This window comes from Triticum urartu, chromosome 2A (genome assembly GCF_056163025.1).
Source record: "Triticum urartu cultivar PI428250 chromosome 2A, HENAU_Tu73, whole genome shotgun sequence".
NCBI classification, from domain to species: domain Eukaryota; kingdom Viridiplantae; phylum Streptophyta; class Magnoliopsida; order Poales; family Poaceae; genus Triticum; species Triticum urartu.
The window spans coordinates 247,293,804-247,302,365 of NC_141874.1; positions in this window are offsets into that span (position 1 = coordinate 247,293,804).

Consider the following 8,562-nt stretch of genomic DNA (forward strand, 5'->3'; position numbering starts at 1 on the left):
GGCACACATGCAAACGCTAATCATGATATGTGGCCTAGATGCACATAAATAGAGTAAAGAACCAATCATGGAGCGGTATCCCTTTTGATCGAACTCTTTACCATTGTCGTCAGGGCCTAGATGACTTTTGGTAGGCATTGGCGTCATGTATCCCTTGTAGTCTTGCATTCCATACTTCTTCAGGAAGTCTTTGAGGTATTTCTCTTGAGATATGAAGATGCCGTTTATTTGCAATCAGTAGTTCATATGATGTTTTCTTTAGAAGATTGTGAAGATAAACACGGTTGATGACATGGCATGCAGTATCAATAGCTTCAGGCCAGAACTTCCTTGGAGTCTTGTACTCATCAAGCATCGTCCGAGCCATCTCAACGAGTGTTCTGTTCTTGTGCTCCATGATGCCATTCTGCTGAGGTGTGTATGGGGCCGAGAATTGATGAGTAATGCCCAATGTATCAAGATAAGTGTCGAGGCCGGTGTTCTTGAACTCTGTGCCATTGTCACTTCTTATGTGCTTGATCTTGATGCCATAGTTTTCCATGGCACGATTGGCGAATCGTCTGAAGACATCCTGCATTTGAGTCTTGTAGAGAATTATATGCACCCAGGTATATCTAGAGTACTCATCAACAATAATGAAGCCATAGAGACAAGTAGTAGTAGTAAGAGTGGAGTAATGAGTAGGGCCGAATAGGTCCATGTGAAGCAGCTCGATGGGACGTGATGTAGTCATGATTGTCTTCGAAGGATGCTTGTCCCTAGTCATCTTCCCGGCTTCGCAGGCACCGCACAGATGATCCTTTTTGAACTTGACGCCCTCAATGCCTACAACATGCTTCTTCTTCGCGAGAGTGTACAAATTCCTCATGCCAGCATGCCCTAGCCTCCGATGCCAGAGCCAGCGCTCTGAAGCTTTTGCTAGTAGACATACTGCCAACTGTGGTCCTGCTGAGAAATCTACCATGTACAGATCACCTTTTCGGTACCCTTCTAAGACTAGAGACTTGTCAGATTCCATTAGCACAAGGCAATGATATTTTCCGAATATCATAATCATGTTCAAGTAACAAAGCATTGAGACAGACATTAAGGTTAAACCAAGGGATTCAACAAGCATCACTTTATCCATGTGCTGATCCTTTGAGATTGCAACTCTACCTAGACCCAATACCTTGCTTTTACCAGTGTCAGCAAATGTGATATGACTCTTGTCAGATGGACGTAAGGTTGAGTCCATGAGAAGACTTCGATCGCCAGTCATGTGGTTAGTGCATCCACTATCAATAATCCATTCTGAAGCAGCTGGTGTCATACCCTACAGTGCAGTTAGGGGGATAGGCTTCATGAAGAGTATTGTGAAGCATAAACATTTGACGAGCAAGTGGATTATGAAAGCTCAGATCTGGGTTAGGACTGGTAGGATGCATGGCAAGCGACTCAGGAACAAAATACATAATAAGACCATTTGGGCATTTTATCTTGTGCCCCACAAGATGTTTTAGGTCCCCAGCAATAGCATCTGACGCCTTTGATTTCCGGCTGGAGACCTTTCCCTGCAAAAGAGAGTGAAGTTTTCTTAACCACCCACATCTTCAGGGGTGGCTTCGAAGCAATGAGTCTAAGTGCAGCATCTGAGAACTTTGGCTTTGGGGCCCTAGCAAATAGTCTTGCAGGAGGTGAATAATACTCATAAGAATCAGCAGAGTAGTTCTTGGTCTTATGAACATGGAGGTTTGATGAAACACGCTCATATTCATAGGCCCGAGTATGGTTTCCCTGCAAAACATTTGTGTTAGGGCGACTCTGGTGAGTCCTCTGTCTATATGAAGCCTTTGGACCATGTGAAGCCTTTGGTCTGGGGTTTGTCTTGTTCCCAGGTGGTGTCATGATGACATTCACCTGAAGATTTTCAAGACAACTCTTGGGCACCCAGATCTTCTTCAAAGGTGGTCCATTCCTGCAGTTAGTACCAATGTACCTGGCAAACACTTCACCATTCTAATTCTTAAACAGATTATAGTTTGCATCAAAGGATTCATCAATGATAATCGGGTTAGCACAAGTGAAGCCAGATAAGGTAGATGGATCCACTGAAGGTCCCTTTGTAGCAACCCATGTGGTTTTGGGGTACTGCTCAGGCTTCCAGTACGAACCATCAACATTCATTTTCCTCTCGAACCCAACACCCTCTTTCCTAGGGTTTCAGTTCAGAATCTGTTTCTTGAGGACATCACATAGTGTCTGATGCCCTTTGAGGCTCTTGTACATTCCTGTTTCAAGCAATGTCTTCAACCCGACGTTCTCATCAGCAATAGTAGTGGTATCCTCAGCAGAGGGGTTAGTTACCACATCAGAAGTTGAAGATATTGCAATAGCAGTAGCAGTAGAACATCCAGCAACAGAAGTAGCGTTATCACGCTCAAGGCATTTTAGACATGGTGGTTCCAATCCTTCCTGAGCGGGACTGATCTGTTGAGCGCGAAGTGACTCATTCTCTTTTTGAAGATCTTCATGAGCCGCTCTCAAGTTCTCAAGTTCTTGCTTCCTTTGAAGATAATCGTAGGAGAGCTTTTCATGAGTAGTTGAGAGCGTTTCATGACGACTTTCAAGCTCTTTGTACTTAACATGAAGATTTTTAATGTCTTCAATTAAGGAATGAGTTTGAGTCATTTTCGCGCCCAACAGGTCATCACTTTTGTCTAACAATTTTTGAATATGTTCCATAGCAGTCTGTTGCTGTGTTGCAATTTTAGCAAGTGTCTTGTACCTAGGTTTAGATTTACATTCAGAGTCATCTTCACTAGATGTTTGATAGTGAGCATCGTGTGAGTTTACCTTGGCACCACGTGCCATGAAGCAATAGGTGGTTGCAGAGTCATCTTCGTTAGCATCAGCGTTGGTGAAGAGGCCATCGTATTCAGTGTTGAAGATGGGCTTGGCGACGTATGGTGAAGCTAAAGCCAGGCTTGACACGCCAGAATCAGAATCCTCTTGGGACTCCATCTCCACCTCCTCAGATGCAGACTCCTCCTCTAAATCCATTTCCTTGCCAACAAATGCACGACCCTTGCTAGATGAGCTCTTCTTGTGTGATGAAGACTTTGACGAAGACTTAAAAGAAGACTTTGAGGATTTCTTCTTTTTCTTGTCATCAGAATCATATTCCTTGCTCTTCTTCTTCTTGCTCTCATTGTCCCGTTGAGGACATTCAGAGATGTAGTGACCAAGTTTCTTGGACTTGTGACACGTTCTCTTCTTGTAGTCACGGGAGGTAGCTTCATCATTTCTTGAGCTGGATCTTGAAGACTGTCTGGAGCCTTTCTTCCTAGTGAACCTTTGGAACTTCTTCACGAGCATGGCAAGCTCCTTTCCAATGTCTTCAGGATCCTCAGAACTACAGTCAGATTCTTCTTCAGATGAGGAAACAGCCTTTGCCTTCAAGGCGCAAGGTCGGCCATAGTTGGGACCATAGATGTCTCGTTTCTCAGATAGCTGGAATTCATGTGTGTTGAGCCTCTCAAGTATGTAAGACGGATAGAGAGTCTTGAAGACAGGGCGTTCTTGAATCATCAGGGCCAAGGTGTCAAATAAGCTATCGAGTGATCTCAAGAGTGTCTTGACGATTTCATGCTTAGTGATTTCAGTGGTGCCGAGTGCATGAAGCTCATTTGTGATATCAGTGAGGCGATCAAACTTCAGCTGAACATTCTCATTGTCATTTCTCTTGAAGCGGTTGAAGAGATTGCGAAGAACACTAATCCTTGAGTCTCGGACTACATTGACCTTCATTGACCTTGGAGACGCCTTCATTGACCTTGGAGAGCCAGTCCCGGACTAGCTTTGCAGTTTCTAGAGCACTCACCCGGCCATACTGTCCTTTGGTCAGATGACCACAGATGATGTTCTTGGTAGTAGAATCCAGTTGAATGAACTTCTTGACATCAGCTGTGGTGACGCCTTCACCGGCTTTGGGAACGCCATTCTTGACGACATACCAGAGGTCGACATCAATGACTTCAAGATGCATGCACATCTTATTCTTCCAGTAAGGGTAATCAGTTCCATCGAAGACAGGGCACGCAGTGGAGACTTTGATTATCCTTGCAGTCAACATAGCTAAAACTCCAGGTGGTTAAACCAAATCACACAGTACAAGGAAGCACCTTGCTCTGATACCAATTGAATAGTTATCGACTAGCGGGGGGTGAATAGGCGATTTTTATGAAAGTCTTCAAAACATGGGGGCTTTGAAGAAAAACAGTAGAAATGAACCTATTGATATGCAGAGGAAGGTAGACTACACTAGACAGTCCATAGTCAAGTAAGTAATGAAGTGAAAGCATGAAGACTATCAGCGGCTAGGTAGTATGGATCAAGATGGAAGAAAGTATGAAACCAATCAACAACAGTCTTCACATAGTGAATTCAATCATATCATGCAAGCATGCAATGACTTCATGAAGACAAACTGTAAGTAAAGAGAGAGGTAAGGATAGAACCAGTTGCTTGGTGAGGACAGGTATTTGTTGGACCAGTTCCAGTTGCTGTGACAACTGTACGTCTGGTTAGGGAGGCTGAGATTCAACTCAAAAGACTGCGTCTTCACCTTATATCCCTTGAGCTAAGGACACACAGTCCTCGCCCAATCACTCTGATAATTCTTCAAGGTAGACTTACAAACCTTCACAGACTTCGTTCACCGGCGATCCACAATGACTCTTGGATGCTCAGAATGCGACGCCTAACCGGTTGGAGGACTCATAGTCCTCAAGTGTAACAAGTCTTCTGATCACGCAGATAGAAAGACTTCAGTGATGCCTAACACTCTTTGGCTCTGGGTGTTTAGGGCTTTGTCCTCGCAAGGATTTCTCTCTCAAAGGCTTCAAGGTGGGTTGCTCTCAAATAACAAAGCCGTGCACTAACTTTGAGCAGCCCCCAATTTATGGTGTAGGGGGTGGGCTATTTATAGCCACTAGGCAACTCGACCTGAATTGTCCGAAATGACCCTGGGTCACTAAGGAACTGACACGTGTTCCAACGGTCAGATTTCAAACTCACACGGCAACTTTACTTGGGCTTCAAGCAAAGCTGACTTGCCCGACTCTGGACAAGATTCGCTCTCAAAGTCTTCACTCGAAGACATAGGTTTTGTTTAAGCATCACTTCAGTCATTCTGACTGGTTCTCTTGGACCCCACTTAACAGTACAGTGGTTCCTATGAATCAACAAAGAAGAAAAGGAAACTACGAAATAACTATGTCTTCGCAATCCATAGTCTTCATACGATGTCTTGTCATGTCATAGTCTTCAACGTGAAACTCTTCATAGACCACCATTGTCTTCAATGTCTTCACACACATTTTTAGGGGTCATCTCCGGTAGCTAAACCGAATCAATGAGGGACTACTACCTGTGTTATCCTGCAATTCTCACAAACGCATTAGTTCCTCAACCAGGTTTGTCGTCAATACTCCAAAACCAACTAGGGGTGGCACTAGATGCACTTATAGCACCCTCACGAACGGCACACCATACTTGATCGATTCATTATCCCCCGGGTGCTCGACCTTCGACCTGTACACCCACCACCTCCGCCTGACTTTCACCTCGGGCGAATCTGTCTGCTCCATCGCCCAGAGGAGATACTCAATGAACTCAAAGGACTGCGGCATGACTGCCGCCGAGGAGTACATCGCCGCCCTCATCGCCGCCATCTCTGCTTTCACATACATTGCCACATGTTCCTGCATGCACAAAATCTCCCACTCATTGTCAAAACACGTAAGGATCTCCTTCAACCTGGCTAACTTTTCCTGGTCGCCGCCGGTGATCTACCTGATTCGCAGCTGCATCCTCTCCATAGATGTCCTTCTGAGTGCTCCGGTTCTAGCTTTGGAAGATGGGAGGAGAGATGGTGGTCTTGCAATAGAGAAGAGGGAGAGGCGAGACAATGGTTTTGGAATGGAGATGATGGAGAGGAGAGGGGTTGGTTTTGAAATGGAGAAGAGGGAGAGGCGAGACGGTGGTTTTGGAATGGAGATGATGGAGAGGAGAGGTTTCCCTACCTTTCGATCGCTAATAGGTGGGCCCCGCACTTGGTGGGACCCATGTGTCAGTGTCTCAATGGCAGGATGGGCTACGTTAGGGGATCCTCGTCCGAGGAGAGAGGAGGTGGTTTTGCAATGGAGAAGAGGGAGAGGCGAGACAATGGTGTTGGAATGGAGATGATGGAGAGGAGAGGAGGTGGTTTTGCAATGGAGAAGAGGGAGAGGAGCGTGCGGCAGCGGTTTAGGTTTGGACGAGAGAGCCGGCACGCTGTGACTGGATCAAAATCAAAATCAATTTACTTTTCAATTAAGAAAGCGACCCCACATTAACCAGTCTCCCTTTTTTCTGGGTCATAATTGACCATGATTTTCACAAATAAAATATATGTTATACGTTGCAAAAATAATATAATTTGAAAGTACATTCAGATACGAACCAAACGATACAATTTTTGGTGACATGCATTCACATTTTACTTGTCAAATACAGTACGTGGTCAAACTTTGACCCAAAATACGAAAACAAAAAAATACTTCCAAGACCAGCGCCGCTCCTCCCCTCTTAAACCACCGCCGCTCATCTCCTGTTCCAATCTAAATCCAGTGTCGCTCCTCCTCTTCCATTTCAAAACCACCGCCTCTCCTCTCCTATTCCAATCCAAAACCAGCGTCGCTCCTCTCCCGTTCTAATCCAAAACCAGCGCTGCTCCTCTCCTCTTCCATTCAAAAACGACCGCCGGAGAGTGAAGCTGCCGTGGAGAAGTAGATCGATGGAGGAGTACAACCGATACGTGAGGATCGCAAATGATGACCCTGTGAAGCTAGCTAGGATGTTGGAGATACAGTCTTAGTTTGACAACAAGGACCAACTAGCGGCAACGGCGACATCCATGGCCAAATATGTAACACCCCGGATGTAACTTTCCCTAATTGTACTCCAACTCTTGTCGTTTCCGGTGTTAAGTTATATTTATTTTCTTGGGTTCGGGTCTTTGTCTCCGTGTGTTGTTATCGTTGTCATGCATATCATATCATGTCATCATGTGCATTGCATTGGCATACGTGTTCGTCTCATGCATTCGAGCATTTTCCCCGTTGTCCGTTTTGCATTCCGGCGCTTCGTTCTCCTCCGGTGGCCATTTCTAGCTTTCTTTCGTGTGTGGGGATTAAACATTTCCGGATTGTACCGAGACTTGCCAAGCGGCCTTGTTTTACTACCGGTAGACCGCCTGTCAAGTTTCGTACCATTTGGACTCCGTTTGGTACCCCAACGGTTAACCGAGGGACCGAAAAGGCCTCGTGTGTGTTGCAGCCCAACACCCCTCCAATTTGGCCCAAAACCCACCAAACTCTGCTCCATGTCCTAGAGCGTTCGATCACGATTGCGTGGCCGAAAACCACACCTCATTTGGACTCTCCTAGCTCCACTTATGCCTATAAATAGGACCCCCCCGAATTTTGGATCTCTCCCTCTCCCCGAAACCCTAAATCCCTCTCCGCCGCGCCGGACGTGTCCGACCCGACGCCCACCGCCGCCCGCAGCCAGTGGCTCGCCGCCACGTGGCATCGCCACCTCGCCGCCGCCGCGGCCCGGGAGGCCCAGATCGGGCCCCCGCGAGCCCGAGCCGCCCCCGCGCCTCCTCGCCTCGGTCGCCGCCGGCTCCCTCAGCTCCGGTGGGTGCCACCGCCGCGGGCCACCACCGCCGCCGCCGCCGCGGGCCACCGCGCGCCACCGCGCCGGCCGCCGGCTCCTCCTCCGTCCGGCCGCTCCGGCCTCCTCCGACCTCCCCGGCGCCGCCCCGGTCTTCTTCCTCTCCGACGAACCTCGACTTCCGTGCTCCGATGAACAGTGCGTGCCGGCAAGCCTCGGGAAGCGTGCAGATCTGAGATCTGAAATTTGACGGTTGACTTTTCTCCTCCGAACCCTAATTTTTGTGCTAACTTTGACCGGCTATATCTTCGCATCCGTAGCTCCGTTTTGGACATATAGTATATCAAAATGTTCGTCTCGACGAGCACATCATTTCATTCCATTGCATCATTTTCATTTGAGTTCATCCTGATGCCCGAAATGCTGTTAGAAGGAGGCTTCGTGAGTTAATTGCCAGATCTGCTAGTTCATCTTAGACTTTTGTCATTTTTGCCATTATTATTGTGTGCATGATATGCCTGTGAGTCCTTCATATGTTTTGTTAAGAATTTTGTCATCTTTCCAGAGGTGCAACCCATGTATTTTTAGGATGTGTGTGGTGACTTGTGCAAGCTTGCAAAGTGGTGCACTTGCTAATTCTATTTTCAGGGACTTAGTATTTTTCACTAAGTCTTGGGATTGTTTAGTTCATGATGCCATATGTTCTTGTTGTTTCCTAGTGATCCGTGCCTCTTTTGAGGATGATTAGTAAGGGAGTTTTGTTAACCTTGTAGTGCTCTATCCATCCATATCTTTGTTTGCAATTATGGAGCACCCTAGATTGAGTCAATCGAGCTCTACTTTCGCTTCGTTGTGAACCTGGGC